At 42.5% G+C, this 24,865-nt stretch overlaps 2 long non-coding RNA genes across 2 annotated transcripts; one reads left to right on the top strand and one right to left on the bottom strand.

Moving 5' to 3' along the window:
- Positions 1-459: 459 nt before the first annotated feature.
- On the bottom strand, positions 460-18,059 carry LOC142741458 (uncharacterized). Its single transcript, XR_012881150.1, has 3 exons — positions 17,997-18,059; positions 12,255-12,354; positions 460-892 (listed from the first exon to the last, which is right to left on the bottom strand). It is a non-coding gene; the product is annotated as an uncharacterized LOC142741458 (long non-coding RNA).
- Positions 18,060-18,150: 91 nt separating this feature from the next.
- Positions 18,151-20,804, top strand: LOC142741459 (uncharacterized). Its single transcript, XR_012881151.1, has 2 exons — positions 18,151-18,244; positions 20,713-20,804. It is a non-coding gene; the product is annotated as an uncharacterized LOC142741459 (long non-coding RNA).
- Positions 20,805-24,865: the final 4,061 nt, after the last annotated feature.

The following is a 24,865-nucleotide window of genomic DNA, read 5'->3' on the forward strand; positions in this document are numbered from 1 at the left end:
TAACTTACATTACGTTGTGTTGCCTTAAGACCTTGGCAACATGTAATAGTACGTGACATGTCGCCAAGGGATTAATCAAAGGTATTCTTGCTGAACGTCTCCAGACAAATAGAAATTGTAATATATATATATATATATACCTTGTGTTGATTACTAAGATACTTTGAACCTGATAGCCTCTCAGCGTGAACCATATATTTTTGATAGCTTACTTTTAGATTGTTCAGTGCTGCTAGCATCGTCTCTAATTTCATGATTGATATATATATATATATATATATATATATATATATATATATATATATATATATGATTTCTTTTTTTTTCCACTAAATTGCAAGCACTCTTTTGTATGCAGTAAATAATGTTTCAGCACTACAATATAAGAAGGTGTTCAATGCTCATCATTGAGTCAAAACTTAATATGTGGAAACACTCCAGTGTTTTGGTTTTGGTTCTAATTCATCGTTCAATTTTGGTTTTGCAAGTGGTTCTGATTTTTTGTGTCTGGTTTTGCAATAAATATATGTTTTGTGACATTTAAAGGGTATTTAAAAAGAAGACATAATAAAGGGTACATATGGCATTGTGCGTCCTCTAATACTTATTTTACCAATTTATTACATAATAGTAAGTGTATGCTTGGAAATATTGCTTCACACTCTGACATTCTGGTCATCATCATCTCGCTGCAGACCATACAAGTGAATTTAATACTGGTCAGACGCTGTCAGAGTAAGAATTAACAATGACATTTAGTGACTAACTGGTGACATCTCCTCTGAATGTAGTCGTTCTCTTTTTCTTTTCTTTTTCATTCTGCACAGACTGCCATGACGACTTATCTTGGCCACGACTCATCTCTGCAGTCACTTTTCCAGCAGATCCTCACCTTTTATAGTAATACAAATTCTGCTTAATAAGATATACTGTTCCAAAGAAAGTTACAGTGCCCTCATTACTGTATTATGCTTGTCACCAATACTGTACCCAAAAAAACTATAATGGCACCAATACCATGTACATTCGAGTTATAATGCTTCCAATACCAGGACCGGGTCCAGATTTATGTGGGCCCTTGGGTGACAAAGACTTATTGGGCCCCTTTGCAGGGAACTCACGGCGGCAGTAAAATGGCAGAAAATATCACTTTGTGCCCCCATATAGAAGTTAGGCTCTGTTTATGCTCCCATATAGAAGTTAGGCCCCCAGTTTATACCCCCATAAACTTAGTGCCCTCTGTAGATAGTGCCACAGTGCCACACAGCCTCCCTCATAGGTAGTGCCATGCAGCCCACCTTGAAGGTAGTGCAACACAGCCCCCCTCATAGGTAGTGCCACACAGTTCCTCTCGTAGGTAGTGCCACTCAGCCCCTCTCGAAGGTACTGCCACACAGCCACGTAGTAGGTACTGCCACGCAGGCCCCTCATATGTACTGCCACACAGCTCCCCTCATAGGTACTGCCATACAGCCCTCCTTGTAGGTACTGCCACAAGGCCCCCCTCCCTGGTAGTGCCACACAGCCCCCCTCCCTGGTAGTGCCCCACAGCCCCCTCCCAGCTAGTGCCACTCAGCCCCGCTCCCAGCTAGTGCCACACAGCCCCCTCCTTGGTAGTGCCACACAGCCTCCTTCCTTGTAGGTAGCACCTTTGAGGCTCCCTTTAGTAGTAGAATCCCCAGCCAGAGCGTTGCCGATACTCCGGCCAGTGATTCCTCCCCTGGAGGAGCCCCTGATGTCACTGTCCATATATGGACAGTGATGTCAGGGGTTCCTCCTGGGGCAGAATCACCGTCCAGAGCATTGGCAACACTCTAGCCGAGGATTCCGCTCCGGGAGGGGCTATGACGGCACTATCCATATAATGACAGTGACGCCAGGGGCTTCTCCAGGAGCGGAATCACTGGCCAGAGCGTCGGCAACGGTCTAGCCGCTGATTCTACTTCAGGAGGAGCCCCTGATGTCACTGTCCATTTATGGATGCTGACGTCAGGGACTCCCTCTAGGAGCGGAATCCCTGACCAGCAGTCTGGAGCAACAGTCTAGCCAGAGATTCCGCTCCAGGAAGAGCCGCAGAGTTGTACAACCACCAATACTGTGTGCTATAGAGTTACAGAGAGTTATAATGCCACCAATACTGTGTCCCAGAGGTATACTGTGCCACCATATGTGCCCCAGAGATGTACTGTGCTGCATTGTATTCTTGACATATATATATACTGTACAGACCAAGCCGCAAGACTAATTCAGACCCAAGGAAAGGCCTCTAAATAAATTAGACCTCAGACCAGACCCCTAATTTTATTTGCACCCCAGATTAGATGCCAAAACTAATTCAAGCCCTAGACCAGACCTCAAAATAAATTTAGACCTTTTAGAAGAGGCCAAAATAACTATAGACCCAAGACAAAATTGTTAAATAAATTAAGATCTCAGACCAGACAGTTTAATTAGTTTAGAACCCAGACAAGACACGAAAATGATAAAGGAATTTTCTGAGATTATGAAAAGACTATGAAGAGACCATAAATAGAACAGAAAAGTACCTATTTGTGTCTGAATGCTCACTAAATAGTGCCCACCATAGCTCAGTAGTTAGTTGTTTTTAATTTTTATTACTTTCCCCAGCTCTGTATGGCCTCTCATTTTTCATGCTGCATGTGCTTAAAAAAAAACCTGCGCTAGCCTGGCGATGGTATTGAGAGTTGACATTGAGACAAGAAGGAATGTCAAATGCTTTGTTCTAGTCAAAAGTAAAGCTAACAGTCAACCGCTCTACTGTCAACTGCGGACTGGACACAGCAAAATGGCCACATAGTCAGATCACCTTGAAAATAACGAGAAAAAAAAAAGTAAAGGGTATCAAAATAAAAGCATGCACAATATATATGGTACATTGTGAGGATGCAAAATTTAAACTTATGGTTTCATGTTCATTTTAAAGAAAATGACTTCCACTTATTTCCGCATGATCAATAAATAATTCTTAATTGCCGTGTTTAATAATTAAAGGTGATATACCATCTCAGCATTCGCTGTACTTGGGAAGTAATGGAAGCAATTTTATTAAGATAATAAGCAGGAGAGATAATTTAAAAGTTCCCTTAATCTCCTCTATCATTTCTAACATCATCCAACCATTGCTGATCTTCTCTCTGTTGGGGGGTCATCACAGACCTAATTAATTGGAAATGAACGCAGCACAAGAAGGCATAATCTCATTAAAGGCCATTAGTCATCTGATGGAAATGCTTTTAATGATAACATCTGTTATTTTACTAATCCGCAGAAAGAACAGCAGAGATCCTCTTCTATTGTTGCAGCAATGACAGTTAGTTTATTCCTATTTCACATCCTCATCTTATTCAGGGTATAGGGCTTGGGCCCAATGAGTGTCTCTAAAACCCAAGCTGTTTGCCTATAAGGTTGTTTAAAAGGGTTTTTAGGGGAAATTGCCTGTTATTTATGTATTCAGCATGAGAGTGCACCATGAAAAGAAGAATTCATGGATGAAATTCTGCATTGGCTGTAAAACAACCATGAAATGCAACTGAACAGACTGTTTTATTAACTTAGCTCGTGCTGGAACATTTTTGATTCTGTAGTGTCATATCATATACAATGCCAATTTTGTATATTGTGATTTATTATACAACAAAATTAGTTTTTTGTTATTCTTAATGACTTCTACTTTTGAGTTAAAGAGCTTGTTGGCATTAACTTTCAGTTCTCCTACACGCTATTAAGGCATGTAAGGGTATACACACACAGAACGCTAATGGTGCGGCAGAGGGCCGCACCACTACCGCAACATGGCAAACCACATGCAGTCACGTTAAAATCTATGCAAAAGATGCAAATATTTACAAGCTGTTTTGCTCTGGATCAAGGTCAATTTGCAACAAAGCTCCCAATTTGATGGGGTCTAGCAACACTCGGACACCATTGGAACTGCTACAGGAAACATGAGCAGCTATACATTGGCCCAACACATGATAACAGCAGAGAGGGCTGTCAGATGTGCAGGGGTGTAACTAGAATTCTTAGGGCCGCATAGCAAAATGAGGCAGTGCCCCCACACCTAAGGACAGGAGACTAAAACAGCAATATAAGACGCATTAAAGGGGTTTACGAGACTCATAAATGATCACCTATCCACATAGGTAATCATTCTCTGACCGATGGTGGCCCACCATTGGGTCCCCCACAAATCATGAGAACAGGTGGCCCTAATCCCCAAGTCCCCCTCACTGCAACCCAAACAGTGATGAGGAGCTTGAATGGAGCAGTGATCGAGGATGTGCCCGCTTGCTCCATTTGATGTCTATTTGAATGACAGAAATAGCCGAGCGCTGTACTCAGCTGTTTCCATCATTCCCATAGATATTGAATGGAGCGGCAGTGCACATACTCGACCGCTGCTCCATTCAATGTCCTTCTCACTGCGATCGAGCAGTGAGGGGGAACGGGTGGTTTGAGACCTCTGTTCTCATGATCGTGGGCAATCAGAAAATCATCACCTATCCTGTGGATAGGTCATAATTTATGATTTTGGGAAAACCCCTTTAATTAATTAAATGTATAGCTAAAAGTGGCATATATCAGAGAACAAACATAAGTGTTAAATAGCATAAAACCACCAATGTGTTATTCCCCGACACAGAAAGGAATAATGTTCTTGCACCTGAGAGGGCCCCCTCAACATTTGGTTGTATCAAATACCCCAGACGTGAGATTCTCAATGATGTCCACATGCCCTAAAAGGGTATATTGAAGAGGTTGTGCTGAAAAGTATGACCCCTTTAAGATGGGATTTAGTAAGCATTCATGCTAGCATTTTTTTTTCCAGTATATCTTTTGATAACTGCAATCTCTTCAATTTTGGCAGAAGTTTGTCCCATATTGTGAATGTGTCCTTATACAGGTATTTGATCATGAAAAGCCCAACTATTGCATTTAACATAGCACTCTTTTTGGTACAAGTGTACAGTATATGTGGTGTTTGATAAACAGCTTGGATTTCAGGCTGATACATTTTACAGAAAAAAGCCACACTTACTGATATAAGGGCAAGCTTAATCGACAGCTGCCAACAAGATGCAGACGAGCATAATACTACATGGAGGAAGGTTACTTAGTGGGATGCACCTAGACAGTGTTGGGCAGCCCGCCTAATCAAATAGTATGAGAGTGATCAGGTCCGGTCTTTGGGATGTGTGACCTGTGCCATCGCACAGGGCGCATCACTCCAGCAGGTAAATGAGGGTGCTACGCTGGCTCCCTTCCACTGCTTGTGTTTCTGAAGCACCCAGGCTAAGCGACTCTGCAGCTGCCTTTCCGCCCGAGGGCTCCTCTGCTCAGTGGTGTATCTACCACTATAGCAGCCATAGTGGCTGCTATGGGGTTTATGGCATGAGGGGGCCCGTGCCACCCACAGGGACAGATCCCCCCATGCCTGCTGGCACCCCTAGCAGCCGCTATGCCTGTTATAGTAATAGAAACGCCACATTCAATAGTAACTCTGTCCTTAGGACGCAGTTACTATTGAACACTATAGCAGACAAGAGAGGTACCTCCCTGCTCTGCCATTTACTAGGCTACCAGCCTATCTGGATTACGCCGGCCTACGCAAGGATCCTGTCTGCGTTGTGGAGCAGCTCTGTTCATCACGGGAATGTGGCCTAGGTTAGTATAATTTTTTTGTTTTATGTGTTTGGGGGCACTGTCTACGAGGGGGAAGTGGGGGGCGGCTGTATGGCACAATCTACAAAGGAGAGGTGGGGGGCTATATGGAACTATCTACAGTGGGACTGTATGGCCAAATCTACAGGGGGCTGTCTACAAGAGGGGGCTGTGTGTGGCACTCAGGGGAGGGGGGACATTATACTGTGGGGGGCGACTAAGGGGTCATTATACTTTGTGGGGGCCACTAAGGGGACATTATTACTGTGTAGGGGCACTAAAGGGGGCAATATAGTATGTGGGTGCACTTAGAGGACAAAATACAATGTCCTTAAAGGGGTTATAATATATTATATTATAAAATATTTTTATTATACTGTATGGGGCAGCTATGGGGGCATTTTACTGTATGGGGATCACTAAAGGGGCATTATACTGTTTGGGGGGCACTAAAGGGGCAGTGTACTGTGTGGATGGGAATATACTGTGTTGGGATACTTTGGTGGTTATTATATTACGGAGGGAACTAAAGGGGGCATTATACTGTGTGGGGGCACCAAAAAGGGCATTATACTGTGGGGCGCCAAAATAAAATTTTGCACAGAGCGCCATCTATAGCTTTATCTGTGTACAATGATAATACTAAACCCCCCCATGAATAGTAGGTGTGAGAGTGGTTGTTCATCAGTATTTTGCATTTGTGTGACCTTCCTCCATGTAGCATTGTGCTTGTCTGCATCCTGCTGGGAGCAGGCGATTGAGATTGCAAAGTATCAGTAAGTATGTGTTTTTTCTGTGATTTTTTAGTAAATATATGTCCCGTTTTTCTGTGGCTGATAAATTTTACCTACTGTACATTGTAGCAAACTATCAGGACAAAAAAAATGATTTGTCCTGCTGATGTATTTAGCTTACTGTATCCTTGACAGAATGTAATTGTAGCAAAGCCAGTGCTATATAAAGTAGTTTTTATATCCACTCACTACAAGCAAGCATACTGTAGGTCTGGAAAATAGTGAGGATTTAAAACATAGAGTACAGTATATTGGAAAGTTGAAAAGCTCTTCATTGCCGAGAACATAGTTCTACCATTTTACAAATTACTAGTCAGACCACATATAAAATATTGTGTACAGTTTTGGGCACCAGTGACAAGAAAGACAAATTAAAGTTTGAGCATGTTTAAAGGTGGGCAATGAAAATTATACGTGGAATAGGTGGACTACAGTACCCAGAAAGATTATCAAAATTAAGGCTATTTAGTTTACAAAAGAGACAGCTGATGGGTAACCTAATTACTATGTATAAATTTATCAATAGAGAGATCTCTCTCATGATCTATTCATAACCAGAACTGTAACTATTCAAGGGGGCATCCTCTATGTCTAGAGGAAAGAAGATTTCTACACAAACATAGAAGGGGATTCTTTACTGTAAGAGCAGTGAGACTTTGGAACTATCTGCAAGAGGAAATTTTTATGGTGAATCCACTAAAAGAGTTCAAGAAATCTTCTTCCCTTAATATGCAGAGCATTACAGGTGTTCTTCTGCATACATACCAACATTGAAATCACCAAGCCCCTGTTCCACCTAGAAATGTCCCCTTTTAATATGAATTAAAACAAACTCCACCCCTTTTGCGGTCTTGCTTGCAAAAAATGTCTTCTGGCAAGAGAAGCAGCATAGCTGCCTTTGTTCACTCATTTACTCTCTGCTTCCCCCGCTCTTCTCTAGTTGTCTCTCAATTGTGTATATAATATTTCCTTAGTTACACCCAAGTGTCATCTACAGTTACTTGGATTTATTACATAAGGGACTAAAGTTGACACATGACAGCCCAGATGAAGCCTTCTGAAAAATGCAAATTCCTCTACTGAGGATTTTAGCAAAATTATAAAATGAATATTCTAATTATTTAAAAATGTTTACGTTGTCTATTGATGTATTTTGCCCGCTCCATATACGTACACCGATCAGCCATAACAATAAAACCACCTGCCACATATTGTATAAGTCTCACTCTTGCCACCGAAACCATGCCTCCCAACCATCCTAGATCCAACGGGACAGTTCTGAATTCTGGGCAATATCCCGCTGTCCTGGATTTCTGGTGGCATGTATTGGCTTCAACTGTATCTGTATTTTCAGGATGCAAATGCAATTGAATACAATGATGGAGCAGGAAGCCGTTAGCTCCCTGCTCCACCATTTCCATGTGATACATGCCGTTAGCGGCTTGGCACAGACAGACGCGATGCATGACGCTTGCCTGCGGCAATTCACAAACAGCACATACCGGAGGAGATCTGCAGATGGATCTCCTTCATTTATCATGGCAGCGGGGCTAGGTTTGTATTTATTTTATTATTTTTAAGAGGCGCTATGGGGCATTATACTGTGTGTATGGGGCACTATGGGGACATTGTACTGTGTGGGAAGGCACTATGGGAGCATTATACTGTGTGGGGAGGAACTATCGGGGCATTATACTGTGTGCAAAGGTGCTATGAAGGCATATTACTGCATGGGGAGGGACTATTTGGGCACTATACAGTGTGAGGGAGGACTATGGGGGCATAATACTGCTCATCGGGGACACTATTAAGGCATGATACTGTCTGTGGGCACTATGGGTGCATAATACTGTGTGGGGACTAAGGGGGCTTTATTGAAGTGAGTGGGCACTAAGTGAACACTATTACTTTTGTTACCCAAAGAAGGGCACTATTGCTATGTGGGGACACAAAGGGAACTTGTTGTGTGTGGACAGTGATTAGATGGCATGGCTCTACATGAAAAAATAATGCTGTGACGTGCTATATGCACAGCATGAGTTGTCTCCTTTAGATTGTTGGTATTTGGGAGGTATGCCAAAAGAGCTTTTATTCTTAGGGGCATGGACTCCACAAGGCCTCTGAAGGTGTCCTGTGGTATCTGTCACCAAAACACTAGCAGCAGATCTGTAGGTTTTTTTTACAACTTCCCCTGATTCTGTTCCAAAAGCCAGACAAAGAGGTAGGAGGCGTCATGGCTTGAGAGACAATCATTTAGATCTGTGCTCTACTTAATTCCTGTTTAGCTGATGCCTTTTACCAGTTACTTCATTCACCCTGATTAGTCTGTGCATTTAGTGAATATTCTCGTGTTTTTTGACATAGCTTGTTTAGTCAACTACTCTTTGGCTTCTTCCTAGTATTTGCAATCATGTATGACCACGGACCGTTTACTGACTGCTCTCCTGCCTTTTGTTACTGTGCCTTTTGTCTCTCTTGCTTTGACCCATCTTGTCACTGTTGTAAAAATGGGCATAACTAGGAAAGACTGGGCCCCTTAGCAAACTCTTGACCAGGCCCCACCACTGGGTGCCACAAGCAGCCCCCCTTATAAATAGTGCCCCCTGTAGAATGTGCCAGCCTCCCTCACACCCCATTTGTAGATAGCGCCCCCACCTCCCCCTTGTAGATAGTGCCATACAGCCCCCACTGTATATAGCGCTATACAGCTCCCACTGTATATAGTGCCACACAGCCCCCCTTAGTAGATGGTGAAGCACAGCCCCCCCCTTATTAGATAGCGCCACACTCAGTCCCCTGTAGATAGAGCGATAGCCCTCTCCCTTCTAAATAGTGCCATACAGTTCCCCATGAGTATAGTGCCACACAGCTCCCCCTTGTGTATAGTGCAACACAGCCTCCCTTTGTGTATAGTGCCACACAGGCACCCTTTGTGTGTAGTGCCACACAGCCCCCTTTGTGTATAGTGCCACACAGCCCCCCCCCCTTGTGTATAGTGCCACAAGGCAATGGCACATCCGAGAAAGTTGTATCAGCCAGGAAGATGTAACTTAAGCATGGAAAGGTGGATTTGGAGGCAGGACTATGTGACTCTTCAAGATAGCGGCACCGCCCCATAACCCTCTAATGAGTAATTAGCATAGAGTGTGTGCCGTTTTAAAAGTGGATTTTAAAGATTTTGCTGCATCTGAAAAAAAACATACAAGGGAATGTTTGCAAATATTGTCAGGTCATGTTTTACCGCATGGTGGCGGTTCAAAGGGTCAAAACTACCTGACAGATTCCTGTTAAATATACAATGAATTGAGAACAATTCCATCTGCTCTGCAATTTTGTTATTATAAATATATCCTATATAATTACAGATCCAGAACCAAGCTCTGACATATATACAGTACCACAACCAAGTTTAGTACATAAATACAGCACTAAAACCAAGCTCAGTACATAAATACAGCTCCAAAACCAACCTCAGTACATATATACAGCACCAAAACCAATCTCATACATATATACAGCACCAGAACAAAGCTCAGTACATATATACAGCATCAGAACCAAGATCAGTACATATATACAACACCAGAACAAATACAGCTCAATTTAGTGCAACTCCTGCCATATAGGTTTGTACAGCGTAAAACTACAGCTCCCAGCATGACCCGAACAATGGTGAGGAAATGCTGGGAGATGCTGTTTCACAAAAAAAAATCATACCACCCATCATCTCGCTGCAGATCAAACAGTGACTACAGTGCTGATTAGAGGCAGAATAAATATTTACATTAGGTGACTCACCAGTGACGTCTCAGATTCTAGTTCTTTTCTTCTCCCTCCGGCCCAGACCTCTATGATGGATTTCTACTGGCCATGACCTATTTCTGCAGTTTTCCGCTCAGATGTCTTCAGGTTCTCAGTTTTAAAACATTTCTGCACCTATAAACGAAGTTAAAATTCTCAACACCTCTAAATATAATAAAGCCCCATACATTGTGTACCAGATTATAATAGCACCATACACTGTGTCCCTGATTATAATAGTACCATACACTGTAGCACACACACCCTGCCCTCTGTAGATAGTGCCCCCATAGCCCCCTGTAGATAGTGACCCCCATAGAGCCTCTGTAGATAGTGCCCTACATAGAAGCCCCTGTAGATAGTGTCCCACATACAGCCCTCTGTAGATAGTGCCCACATATGGACTCCAGAGCTGTAAGGCAATAGTGCTAACCACTGAGCCACCGTGCTGCCCTACATATAGCTTCCCCTATAGATAGTGCTCCACGTATAGCCTACCTCTGTAGATAGTCTCACATATAACTCCCCCTGTATATAGTGTCCCACATATAGCCCACTCCTGTAGACAGTGCCCTACATATAGCCACCCTGTAGCTAGTGCCCCACAGGTAACCCACCCCTGTATATAGTATCCCACATATAGCCCACCCCTATAGAAAGTGCCCTAAAAAATAGCTGCCCTATAGATACTGCTCTACATATAGCCCACCCCTGTATAGTGTCTCACATATAGCTCCCCCTGTATATAGTGGCCCACATGTAGACCCCCTTGTAGATAGTGCCCCACATCCTCACATATAGACTACCCCTGTAGATAGTGCCCCACATCCCCACATATAGACCCCTTCCCCCTGTATATAGTGGCCCACATATAGACAACCCCCCTGTAGATAGAGGTCCCACTATAGATAATGCCACTCAAAGTTTTATTAGAAAAAAACAAAAAATTTTGCAAACTCACATGATCCCATTCCTGTGCAGTCTGATGGCAATGCAGACCTACTCTCTTCTGAGCAGGTCTGTTGGAGCTGAATGACGCGTCGTTCAATAACACTGATTAGCGGGGCAGAATGACTTTCCCCCGTTAATCAGCACCTTTCAAGTACGGAAGCGGCGCGATGACGTCATCGCGCCGCTATCATAGTTGAAAGGCGCTGATTGGCGGGGCAAGTCATACGGGCATGAATGGGCCTTTGTCGCCCGGCCCATACTTGTTTGTGGCTCGGTGGTGCGTGCCCCGTAGTAGCGGTGCAACCGCTGTAGCAGCCATAACGGCTGCTAGCGGCACCACCGGGCACATGGGGGGCTTGTCGGCTGGCGGCACGGGCCCCCTCAAGCCGCAGGCCCCGTAGCTGCCGCTATAGTTGCTACCGCAGTATTTACGCCACTGCACTATAGCCTATTTGCTCCATCTGTTAGCGGCTACTCTGTAGACGCAACCTTGGGATTCACTGCAGGGGTTTACACAGGGAGATGTGCTGCTGACAACGATAATATTTTATGCTGCCAAAACGATACAATCAGCCGATGAATGAGCGTTTGCTCGTTCATTGGCTGATCATGGCCCTGTTTACACAGGGCAATTGTGGGCAACGAGCGATTTGTGAAAAAGGGCACTAATATTCTACTAAAAGATCTGCTTGCACTAACACATTCCTGGCTAATTGAAAGATATACATTTAATAGAATAGACATGTGGAGGAGATAATATGGCCTCCCTAGTATTTCAAATCACATCTTCTCATAGACTTGATTAAATCCCATAGTTTCACACGGTTGCTTCTTAAACAGTATTTGCACAGGAATTCTCAGAACAGAACAAGAAGATGACATTTTATCTAATATTATCCAGTGCTTTAAAGGGCACAAGGAGAGCAGCACTTTCTGTTTTGTTCTTAGAAGGAATAATACAGGTCTACTTATCGTTCTGAAGGCTAGAAATGTGAAAAAGAAAATTTACTATAATTATTAAGTCACCATTATATTTGCATGGTTTTCATTCTCATGTTGATGTCGGTCATTATTGCAGTAGCTGAATATGTTGGCATTTCACACAGAGTCTGCTGTAAGTGTGAACCTGCATGGAAAAAGCATAAAAGCAAAATGATTAAAGCGATCCTTCAAATAAATTTTTTTACTATACATTGAAAATGTTTTCCGCTCTCCAAGATAATCGCTGCAGTCTCAGACTCCACTATGGGAAGCCTATTTGGAAGTCTAAGACACCCCCCACCCCGTTCACTGTCCACCGATAGACAAGTTCTGAGGGCTTTGGTGCTACAGGACACAGCATCGCTACAGTGACCAATATCATCGGTGCTCTTCCATCGGAGGTCAACGGAGGGGGCATGTCTCAAATTTCCAAAGAAGCTCTCCATAGCAAAGTCTGAGACCGCGGCACCTATCTTGAAGAGTAGAAGAAAAGGCAGACCGCAAGGCCGGATCATTCAGGAGTGGCGCAGCATGTATGTTACATTTCCAATGTATAGTCAATTTTTTTTTTATTTTTTTTTTAGACTGGCGGGTTGCTATGGCTACATAAGCACAGTGATAATTTAGATATAAGGTGTACTTAAAGACAACACTTTTTCTAAATGAGGAACCAATTGATGATCACAGTCCAGTAGTGTAGATTCATGTGGAGACGCTGCTGCAGTGGAACAAGCATTATATACAATTGTGAAACATTTCGGGGTAAAGAAGCCAGTTCCCCAAAACGCACGCTCCCATCTCCACTTGAATTTACAATGGACTTCTTCAGACCCCTATAAAATTATGCCACTAGGGGTGAATACTGGATTATGATTTATTGAACGGTATGCATGTTTTGCTGCTCTAAAATTCATATATAAATATATATATATATATATATATATATATATATATATACAGTGAAGGAAATAAGTATTTGATCCCTTGCTGATTTTGTAAGTTTGCCCACTGTCAAAGACATGAACAGTCTAGAATTTTTAGGCTAGGTTAATTTTACCAGTGAGAGATAGATTATATAAAAAAACAAACAGAAAATCAGATTGTCAAAATTATATATATTTATTTGCATTGTGCACAGAGAAATAAGTATTTGATCCCTTTGGCAAACAAGACTTAATACTTGGTGGCAAAACCCTTGTAGGTAAGCACAGCAGTCAGACGTTTTTTGTAGTTGATGATGAGGTTTGCACACATGTTAGATGGAATTTTGGCCCACTCCTCTTTGCAGATCATCTGTAAATCATTAAGATTTCGAGGCTGTCGCTTAGCAACTCGGATCTTCAGCTCCCTCCATAAGTTTTCGATGGGATTAAGGTCTGGAGACTGGCTAGGCCACTCCATGACCTTAATGTGCTTCTTTTTGAGCCACTCCTTTGTTGCCTTGGCTGTATGTTTCGGGTCATTGTCGTGCTGGAAGACCCAGCCACGAGACATTTGTAATGTCCTGGTGGAGGGAAGGAGGTTGTCACTCAGGATTTGACGGTACATGGCTCCATCCATTCTCCCATTGATGCGGTGAAGTAGTCCTGTGCCCTTAGCAGAGAAACACCCCCAAAACATAATGTTTCCACCTCCATGCTTGACAGTGGGGATGGTGTTCTTTGGGTCATAGGCAGCATTTCTCTTCCTCCAAACACGGCGAGTTGAGTTAATGCCAAAGAGCTCAATTTTAGTCTCATCTGACCACAGCACCTTCTCCCAATCACTCTCAGAATCATCCAGATGTTCATTTGCAAACTTCAGACGGGCCTGTACATGTGCCTTCTTGAGCAGGGGTACTGCAGGATTTTAATCCATTACGGCGTAATGTGTTACCAATGGTTTTCTTGGTGACTGTGGTCCCAGCTGCCTTGAGATCATTAACAAGTTCCCCCGTGTAGTTTTTGGCTGAGCTCTCACCTTCCTCAGGATCAAGGATACCCCACGAGGTGAGATTTTGCATGGAGCCCCAGATCGATGTCGATTGACAGTCATTTTGTATGTCTTCCATTTTCTTACTATTGCACCAACAGTTGTCTCCTTCTCACCCAGCGTCTTACTTATGGTTTTGTAGCCCATTCCAGCCTTGTGCAGGTCTATGATCTTGTCCCTGACATCCTTAGAAAGCTCTTTGGTCTTGCCCATGTTGTAGAGGTTAGAGTCAGACTGATTAATTGAGTCTGTGGACAGGAGTCTTTTATACAGGTGACCATGTAAGAGCTGTCTATAATGCAGGCACCAAGTTGATTTGGAGCGTGTAACTGGTCTGGAGGAGGCTGAACTCTTAATGGTTGGTAGGGGATCAAATACTTATTTCTCTGTGCACAATGCAAATAAATATATATCATTTTGACAATGTGATTTTCTGTGTTTTTTTTTATATAATCTATCTCTCACTGGTAAAATTAACCTAGCCTAAAAATTCTAGACGGTTCAGGTCTTTGACAGTGGGCGAACTTACAAAATCAGCAAGGGATCAAATACTTATTTCCTTCACTGTATATATATAGATATATACACAGTGGATATAAAATGGATACAAAAAGTCTACACACCCCTGTTAAAATGCCAGGTTTTTGTCATGTTACAAAATCAGTCCAAGATGAATCATTTCAGAACTTTTTCCACCTTTAATGTCACCTATAATCTGTACAATTCCATTGAAAAGCAAACTGAAATATTTTAGGGTGGAAAAATAAAAAACAAAAATAATGTAGTTGTATAAATATTCACACCCTTAAACTAATACTTTGCTGACTTACCCTTTTACTTTATGACAGCATTCAGTCTTTTTTGGTAGAAGTCTATCAGCATGGCACATCTTGACTTGGCAATTGTTGACCACTCTTCCTTGCAAAAGCGTTCCAAATCTGTCAGATTGCGAGGGCATCTCCTGTGTACAGCCCTCTTCAGGTCACCCCACAGATTTTCAATGGGATTTAGGTCTGGGCTCTGGCTGGGCCATTCCAAAACTTTGATCTTCTTCTGGTTAAGCCATTCTATTGTTGATTTTGAGGTATGCTTTTGGTCGTTGTCGTGCTGAAAGGTGAAATTCCTCTTCATCTTCAGCTTTTTAGCAGAGGCCTGCATGTTTTGTGCCAATATTGACTGATATTTGGTTCATAATTCCCTCCACCTCCACCTTGACTAAAGCCCCAGTTCCAGCTGCAGAAAAACAGCTCCAAAGCTTAATGCTGCCTCCCCTCCACCATGCTTCACTGTGGGTACGGTGTTCTTTTGGTGATGTTCAGTGTTGGCTTTGCGCCAAACAAAACTTTTTGGAATTATGGCCAAAAAGTTAAACCTTGGTCTCATCAGACCATAACACGTTTTCCCACATGCTTTTGGCAGACTTGATGTTGGTCTTTGCAAAACATAGCCACGCTTGGATGTTTTTCTTTGTTAGAAAAGGCTTCCGTCTTGCCACCTTACCCCACAGCCCAGACATATGAAGAATACGGGAGATTGTTGTCACATGCAGTACACAACCAGTACCTGCCAGAAAGTCCTGCAGCTCCGTTAATGTTGCTGTAGGCGGACAAATTTTCGTCTTGCCTTTTCATTAAGTTTTGAGGGATGTCCAGTTCTTGGTAATGTCACTGTTGTGCCAAATGTAATCCACTTCTTAATGACCATCTTCACTGTGCTCCATGGTATATCTAATGCCTTGGAAATTCTTTAGTACCCTTCTCCTGACTGATGCCTTTCAACAATCAGCTCACTTTGATGTGTTGTAAGCTCTTTATGGACCATGGCTTTTGCTGTCACATGCAACAAAGAAAATGTCAGGAAAATCCTAATAGAACAGCTGAACTTTATATGGGGTTACTCAGAATCACTTTAAATAATGGCAGCTGTGTACTGACTACTATTTAACATGAGTTTAAATGTGATTGGCTAATTCTGAACACAACCACATGCCCAATTATAAGAGTGTGTTCACACTTATGCAACCACATTATTGTCGTTTTGTTATTTTTATTTTTCCCTTTTAAATGATTTCAGTTTGTTTTTTAATGGAATTGTACAGATTATGGGCACATTAAAGGTGAAAAAAGTTCTGAAAAGATTCATCTTGTACTGATTTTTTGACATGACAAAAACCTGGGATTTTAACAGGGGTGTGTAGACTTTTATATCCAGTGTGTGTGTGTGTGTGTGTGTATATATTTATATACAGTCCAATGGTAGGTGAACACAGTACTCCACGCAGCTATAAATTAGGCAATGTGCACGTTACCAGAGGATGAATCAGTTCCCCAACTTGAATACATAGAAACCATAGGACAAAATAACGGCACCAGGACTTCCAGATAGATGAAAAAAGGGTGGATTTATTCACCTAAAGTGAGCAGCGATGTTTCGTTTCGCTTTAGAACCTTTCTCAAGCTGTGTTTTTATATCCACTGTGTGTGTGTGTGTGTGTGTGTGTGTGTGTGTGTGTGTGTGTGTGCGCATATATATATATATATATATATATATAAATGTATTATATATATTTTCGAAAGTTAGTTTTAAGCCCGATTTTTCATTGGTTTAAAATCAGGTAACAGGCTCCGCCCCCTATTGATGATGTGGCAGCCCATAATTGGCTGCAACGTACATTAGTCCTCGCTGAATTGTCTAACACAGCAGCACTGCGATGTTGGCCACACCGGGTTTACACAAGGCAGGACAGTTGTCCTGTCTCGTATAATTGAGGGACTAAAATGCATGGAGAGGCAATGGGTAAGTAAAAGAAGTTCATACATACCGTTGAAAGTAAAAGAAGTTCATACGTACCGTTGTCTTGGTGACGCTTCCCTCTTGACATCCAGTCCGACCTCCCTGGATGACGCGGCAGTCCATGTGACTGCTGCAGTCTGTGATTGGCCCGTGATTGGCTGCAGCGGTCACATGGGATGAAACGTCATCCCGGGAGGCCGGACTGGAGGAAGAAGCAGGTAAGTTAACTTTTAATGCTCTCTAATTATTATGCGGGTCGTGCTCCTATATAAAGTATGGGAGCACGGTCCCTAAAAAGCAAAAACAGGACATGTCCTATCTTTTGTGGAGCCTTTCTACGGCACGGACACCTTCCTGTAAATATACAGGAAGGTGTCCATGGGCAATAGAAGTGAATGGGTCCGTAATTACGAACGAATTCTACGGTTGTTTGCATGGGGCCTTACAACACATTTAAATAGTGAGCTTTTACTCCATCTATACCGTAAGTCAACCTCCCAAGCAACGCCGGGTATAAAAGGTAAATATATATATATATATATATATATATATATATATATAAATAAATTAATATTTGAAAAGATCTTGTGTATCTTAAATTGATTTCAAATACGAATAATTACAGAAGATATGTTCAACAATTGCACGTTCTATCAGCCAGTCTATATGGATGTAAATCACCCTAAAATATGGAGAATTTTTTTATTTACTACTTAACTATACATGAGTTCTGACATTATCCAATTCATTTAATTATAAATTTAGTTTTTTAATGCATGTCTGACCAATCCTACTGCATGGATAGAGATGAGCGAACCGGGACAACCGAACCCGGTTTCGGTCCGAACTTCCGGTAAAGTTCGGTTCGCAGCGAATCCGAACTTCACCGGGTTCGGCCGAACCCGTTTTGACCGAACCCGGTCAAAAACATTATACAAATCGGCAGCCACTTATCTCTATCAATCACTGATAGAGAAAAGAGGCTGCTGATTAAAAATAAAATAAAAAGCATTTCATACGTACCCGGTCGTTGTCTTGTTAACGAGTCCCTCTTCTTCCTCCAGTCCGACCTTTTCTGACGCGGCAGCCTGTGATTGGCTGCAGAGGCCTCTGCAGCCTGTGATTGGCTGCAGAGGCCGCGGCAGCCTGTGATTGGCTGCAGCGCTCACAAGGCTGCATCGTCATCAAGGAATGTCGGGCCGGATGTCGAGAGGGACGCGTCACCAAGGCAACGGCCAGGAGACCGGACTGGAGGAAGTAGAAAGTTCTCGGTAAGTATGAACGTCTTTTTTTTTACAGGTACTGTGATCGGTAGTCACTGTCCAGGGTACTGAAACAGTTACTGCCGATCAGTTAACTCTTTCAGCACCCTGAACAGTGACTATTTAGTGTATGTGCACACACACTAATTACGTCCGTAAATGACGGACGTATTTCGGCCGCAAGTACCGGACCGAACACAGTGCAGGGAGCCGGGCTCCTAGCATCATACTTATGTACGATGCTAGGAGTCCCTGCCTCTCTGCAGGACAACTGTCCCGTACTGTAATCATGTTTTCAGTACGGGACAGTAGTTCCACGGAGAGGCAGGGACTCCTAGCATCGTACATAAATATGATGCTAGGAGCCCGGCTCCCTGCAGGGTGTTCGGTCCGGTACTTGCGGCCGAAATACGTCCGTCAATTACGGACGTAATTAGTGTGTGTGCACATACCCTTACTGACGTCACCTAGCAACGCTGCCGTAATGATGGGTGCACACATGTAGCCACCCGTCATTACGGGGCCTCATGCACACGAGTCGACCATAAAAACACCCGTTATCACGGGTCGTAATTACGACCCGAAATAGCGGGCCCATAGACTTCTGTTAGCCACGGGTACCTTCCCGTTTTCTCACGGGAAGGTGCCCGTGCCGTTAAAAAGATAGAACATGTTCTATTTTTTTATTTTACGGGCCGTGCTCGTAATTACGACTCGTAACTACGAGCACGGCCGGCCGGCCACGGGCAGCCGGCCGCTTTTGCGAACCGTGCTGTCATTATAATTATAGCAGCACGGCCCGTAAAATAGAAAAATAGAACATGTTCTATTTTTTTAACGGCACGGGCACCTTCCCGTGAGAATACGGAAAGGTACCCGTGGGTAACAGAAGTCTATGAGCCCGTTATTGCGGGTCGTAATTACGACCCGCAATAACGGGTGTTTTTACGGTCGTGTGCATGATGGGAGCACGGCTCGGAAAAACGAACGGCTGCCCGTGCTCATCTCCTGAAATACTCTGTGCTGCCTTAAACTCTGTGGACAGGTCAGGATCCTGTTTCTTTTAAATGCTGCTAGGGAACCCGCTCGATCCACTATATAAGGCTACGCTACAGTGCAGCATTTAAAAGAAACAGGATCCTGACCTGTCCACAGAGTTTAAGGCAGCACAGAGTATTTCAGGAGATGAGCGTGCAGATTCAGTGCTGTTGTGAACTCTGCTCTTACCATTACGTAGCTCTCAGTCTGTTATCTCTCCTCCACTCCTGTCCTCAAGAACACCTTCACATGATTGCCAAGTCACCACGTAATGGTAAGAGCAGAGTTCACAGCAGCACAGAGTATTTCAGGAGATGAGCGTGCGGATCTTGTGCGTGGTGGTGACTTGCCAATCATGTGAACGTGTTATAGAGGACAGGAGTGGAGGAGATGTAACAGACTGAGCTACGTAATGGTAAGAACAGAGTTCACAGCAGCACAGAGTATTTCAGGAGAGGAGCGTGCAGATTCAGTGCTGCTGTGAACTCTGCTCTTACCATTACGTAGCTCAGTCTGTTACCTCTCCTCCACTCCTGTCCTCAATAACACCTTCACATGATTGGCAAGTCACCACCCCGCACAAGATCCGCACGCTCATCTCCTGAAATACTCTGTGCTGCTGTGAACTCTGCTCTTACCATTACGTGGTGACTTGCCAATCATGTGAAGGTGTTCTGGAGGACAGGAGTGGAGGAGAGGTAACAGACTGAGAGCTACGTAATGGTAAGAGCAGAGTTCGCAGCAGCACTGAATCTGCACGCTCATCTCCTGAAATACTCTGTGCTGCCTTAAACTCTATGGACAGGTCAGGATCCTGTTTCTTTTAAATGCTGCACTGTAGCGCAGCCTTATATAGTGGATCGAGCGGGTTCCCCAGCAGCATTTAAAAGAAACCGTGTTTGTGTATGTGTGTTTGTGTATATATGTGTGTTTGGGTATGTGACTTTGTCTGTTTTTGTTTTTATATGTGTGTGTGTATATATGGGTGTGTTTGTGTATATGTGTTTTGTGTATATGTTTGTGTATATATGGGTGTATTTGTGTATATGTTTGTGTGTAGATGTTTGTGTGTGTTTTTGTATATGTGTATATGTGTGTATATGGGTGTGTGTTTGTGTGTATATATGGGTGTGTTTGTGTATATGTGTTTGTGTATATGTGTGTTTGGGTATGTGTGTTTTTGTTTGTATATGTGTTTGTGTATATGTGTTCGTGTATGTGTGTATAACTGTGTGTGTGTGTGTGTGTGTTTGGATATGTGTGAGTTCGTGTATATGTGTTTGTCTGTTTATGTGTGTGTGTATATCTTGTTGTGTTTGTGTATATATGTGTGTCTGTGTATGGTTGTTTGTGTGTGTGTGCGTGTATATATGTGTGTGTAGGAGAGTAGAAGTATTGGTATTGTTCACATTGATAACTGTTTTTTTATGTTGTTGCAGATTTTGATGTACCGATTGGACTACATCTACGATTCGTTGGACTACTGCGTAGATCTGCGTTTTTTCAAATTTTAATAAAATGGTTAACGAGGGTTTTGTTGGGGATTTCTTATTTCAATAAAAAAGAATTGTCTTTGTGTTTTTTTTTCAAACTTTATTAGTGCCTAGATAATGGCAGTTGGCTGATTGACAGCGTCCATTATTAAGGCGGTACTTAGTGTTAGCCGGTGCAGAGGCTAGCACTAACCACCCATTATTACCCCGGTACCCACCACCACCAGGGGTGCCGGGAAGAGCTTGGTACGATCCAGTACCCGACCATCTGTTGTGATGGTCGGGTACTGGGGCGGCCGTAGGCTGGTATTATGAGGCTGGGAAGGGCCAAAATCAGTGGACCTTCCCACCCTTGTAATGCTAGGCTGCTGCTGCTGTGTTGTATCGGGCTGGTTATAAAAATGGGGGGGACCCCCACGTCGTTTTTTTTTTGGAATTTAACAAATTTAGCAATAGACGGGTCCCCCACATTTTTAATAACCAGCCATATACAAGGCCGCAGCAGTCTGGCATTACATGGGTGGGAAGGGCCACTGGTTTTGTCCATTCCCAGGCTAATAACACTGTGTTGTATGTGGCTGGTTATGATAAATTGGGTGGAACCCCATGTCTTTTTAAAAAAAAAAAATGTAAATAAATAAATAATTTAAAAAAATGACGTGGGGTCCCCCCCACTTTTATAACCAGCCAGATACAACACAGCAGCAGCAGCCTAGCATTACAAGGGTGGGAAGGTCCACTGTTTTTGGCCCTTCCCAGCCTCATAATACCAGCCTGCGGCCGCCCCAGAGCCCGACCATCACAACAGATGGTCGGGTACTGGATCGTACCTGGCTCTTCCCGGCACCCCTGGTGGTTTTGGGTACCGGGGTAATAATGGTGGTTAGTGTTAGCCTCTGCACCGGCTAACACTAAGCCTCGCATTAGTAATGGATGTTGTCACTCAGACAGCGGCCATTACTAAAGTGGTAATAATAAAATTTGAAAAGAAAAAGACAAAGATATAGATAAAATATTTTATTGAAATAAAGCACCCCCAACACAACCCTCATTAACCATTTTATTGTAGAAAAAAAACCGTCATCGAAGTAGTCCTCGAAACCGACGTAGTCCAAACACCAAACCTGTAAAAAAATAAAATAATGAAATAAAACATGTCGTAGGCTTAGATTCAGTTTAATGTGTGATACTGACTGTTATACCATGTATAGAAGCCTGCCGTGAAGTTGACTTAGATACAGGGCGCCAGCAGACAGTATCATACATGGCCATACATACATACATATATACAAATATACATACATATATACAAACATACATACATACATACATATATACAAGCATGCACATATATACATGCAAATATACATACATGCAAACATACACACATATATACATGCAAACTATCATACATACATGCATACACACACACACATGAAAACATACATACAAACAAACATGCAAAGATACATAATACATATATACAAGCATGCACAAATATACATGCAAACATAAATACATGCACATATATATATATAAACATACATGCAAACATACATGCAAAAATAAAAACATGCAAACATACATACATGCACATATATACATACATACATGACAACATACATACAAACATACATGACAACATACATACATGCAAACATACATACATGCAAACATACATACACACATGCAAACATATATACATGCAAATATACATACAAACATGCACATGTATACATACATGCCAACATACATGCAAACATACATGCACATATATACATACATACATGACAACATACATACATGCAAATATACATACATACATACACACATGCACATACATGCCAACATACATGCACATATATACATACATACATACATGACAACATACATACATACATATATATATATACACACATGCAAATATACATACAAACATGCATACATACATGCAAACATACATTCATGCAAACATACATGCAAACATACATACATACAAATATACATACACACATGCACATATATACATACATGACAACATACATACATACATACATGACAACATACATGCAAAAATACATACATGCAAACATACATACATACATACATACATGCAAATATACATACAAACATGCACATATATACATACATGCCAACATACATGCAAACATACATGCACAGATATACATACATACATACATGCCAACATACATACATGCCAAAAAATAATAATAATACGTTCATACTTACTTTCCTCCTGTCCGGCCTCCAGCGATGACGTTTCATTCATGTCGCCGCTGCAGCCTGTGATTGGCTGCAGAGGCGGTCACGTGGGATGAAGCGTCATCCTGACGTACGTGACCGCCACTACAGCCTGTGATTGGCTGCAGCGGCGAAAGGGATGAAACGTCATCGCTGGAGGCCGGACAGGAGGAAAGTAAGTACGAACGTATAATTTTTATTTTTTTATTACATTTAAATGGTATTTTCCGCGCGCCGAGCATGTACTGTGAAGGTTGCTGAAAGAGTTAGTGCAGCCCATTAACTCTATCAGCACCCTGGACAGTAGCATGCTCGGCGCACGTAAGTGACAGGTTCGGTCAGAACTAGTTCGGTCCGAACCGAACTTTTTTGTGAAATTCGGCGAACTAGCCGAACCGAACTTTTGATAAGTTCGCTCATCTCTATGCATGGACATTAATCTGAGAGAAGGATCAGCAGGGTTTTCAGCTATTAGCATCCAATTTGCTCATATTTGAGAATAATTTAAATTGTGATGAAAATACATTAAGAAGTCAGCAGACAATGAAATTAACATTGCAATTAATTGGGAATGTGGTCCTACAAGAATGAATATGGGATTTAATGAACATAACTACAAAGAATACCATGACTTAATTCTGTACTGTTAATCCTTTAATCATATACGCAATGGAGAATAAGCCAACCAATTAATTTCTTGACATTAAAATGATGAAGAACGTGTAGGATATTATATATTATAAGAGATGCTACTAAACAGAAATGTATTTATATTACAAGAAAACACTGCATTATTACTTTATCATCCGACTTATCAGTTATTGTATACATCTTAGGGTGCGTTCACATATATCAGTTGTATTAGCATTCGTTTTTTTTGTCTCTCTAGTGATTACAACTGATGCAAAAACTGATGCAAAAATGTATTAGGGCCTGTTCACATCACCGTTCACTTTCCGTTCTGGGGTTCCGTCGGAGGTGTCCGTCGGGTGAACCCCGCAACGGAAAGTGAAAGTGAAACCACAGCTTCCGTTTCAGTTACCATTGATATCAATGGTGACGGAAACATCACTAAAGGTTTCCGTTCGTCACGATTCCGGCAGGTTTCCGGTTTTCCCATGGAATCAATAGCGCAGTAGACTCCGCTATTGATTCAGTCGGAAAACCGGAAACCTGGCGGAATGGTGAGGAACGGAAACCATTAGCGATGTTTCCGTCACCATTGATATCAATGGTGACAGAAACGGAAGCTGTGGTTTCACTTTCACTTTCCGTTGCGGGGTTCACCCGACGGAAACCTCCGACGGAACGCCGTAACGGAAAGCGAACGGTGATGTGAACAGGCCCTAAGTTGCCACTACAAACCCATCAGTTGTCATCTGTTGTTGTTAGTTGTCATCGGTTTTTAACATCAGTTTTTACCACAATGGTCCACCAAAAAGGTAGTCTAGGCTCTGAAAATATGACAATTTTATCAGAGTGGTGCATAGCTTTTGATAGATTGGATACATGATAGATTAGTTACTTGTGTACCATGTCAGTGCTCTCCTTTTCTGCTCCGGCCTCAGTGCTACACTGAAGACTGACACACACATTGTAATGTCACGTGTGTCTTATTCAGTGCAGCGCCAAGGCCGGCGCCAAGAGAGAGAGAGAGCCCAGAAGGCAGCTGCTGTTCACTCAGATCAGATCTTCAACGCAGCCTTGTGAGCCTGCAAAGACGCCAAACACTAGCCCTAACTTCAGGGATTGAAGTTCACACCACACAGGGATTGGTGTTGTTTCTATTCACACAACAGGGTTCGGGTGTTGGCCATTAAAAATGGCCGTCTAGGTC

This window comes from Rhinoderma darwinii, chromosome 2 (assembly GCF_050947455.1).
Source record: "Rhinoderma darwinii isolate aRhiDar2 chromosome 2, aRhiDar2.hap1, whole genome shotgun sequence".
Lineage (NCBI taxonomy): Eukaryota > Metazoa > Chordata > Amphibia > Anura > Rhinodermatidae > Rhinoderma > Rhinoderma darwinii.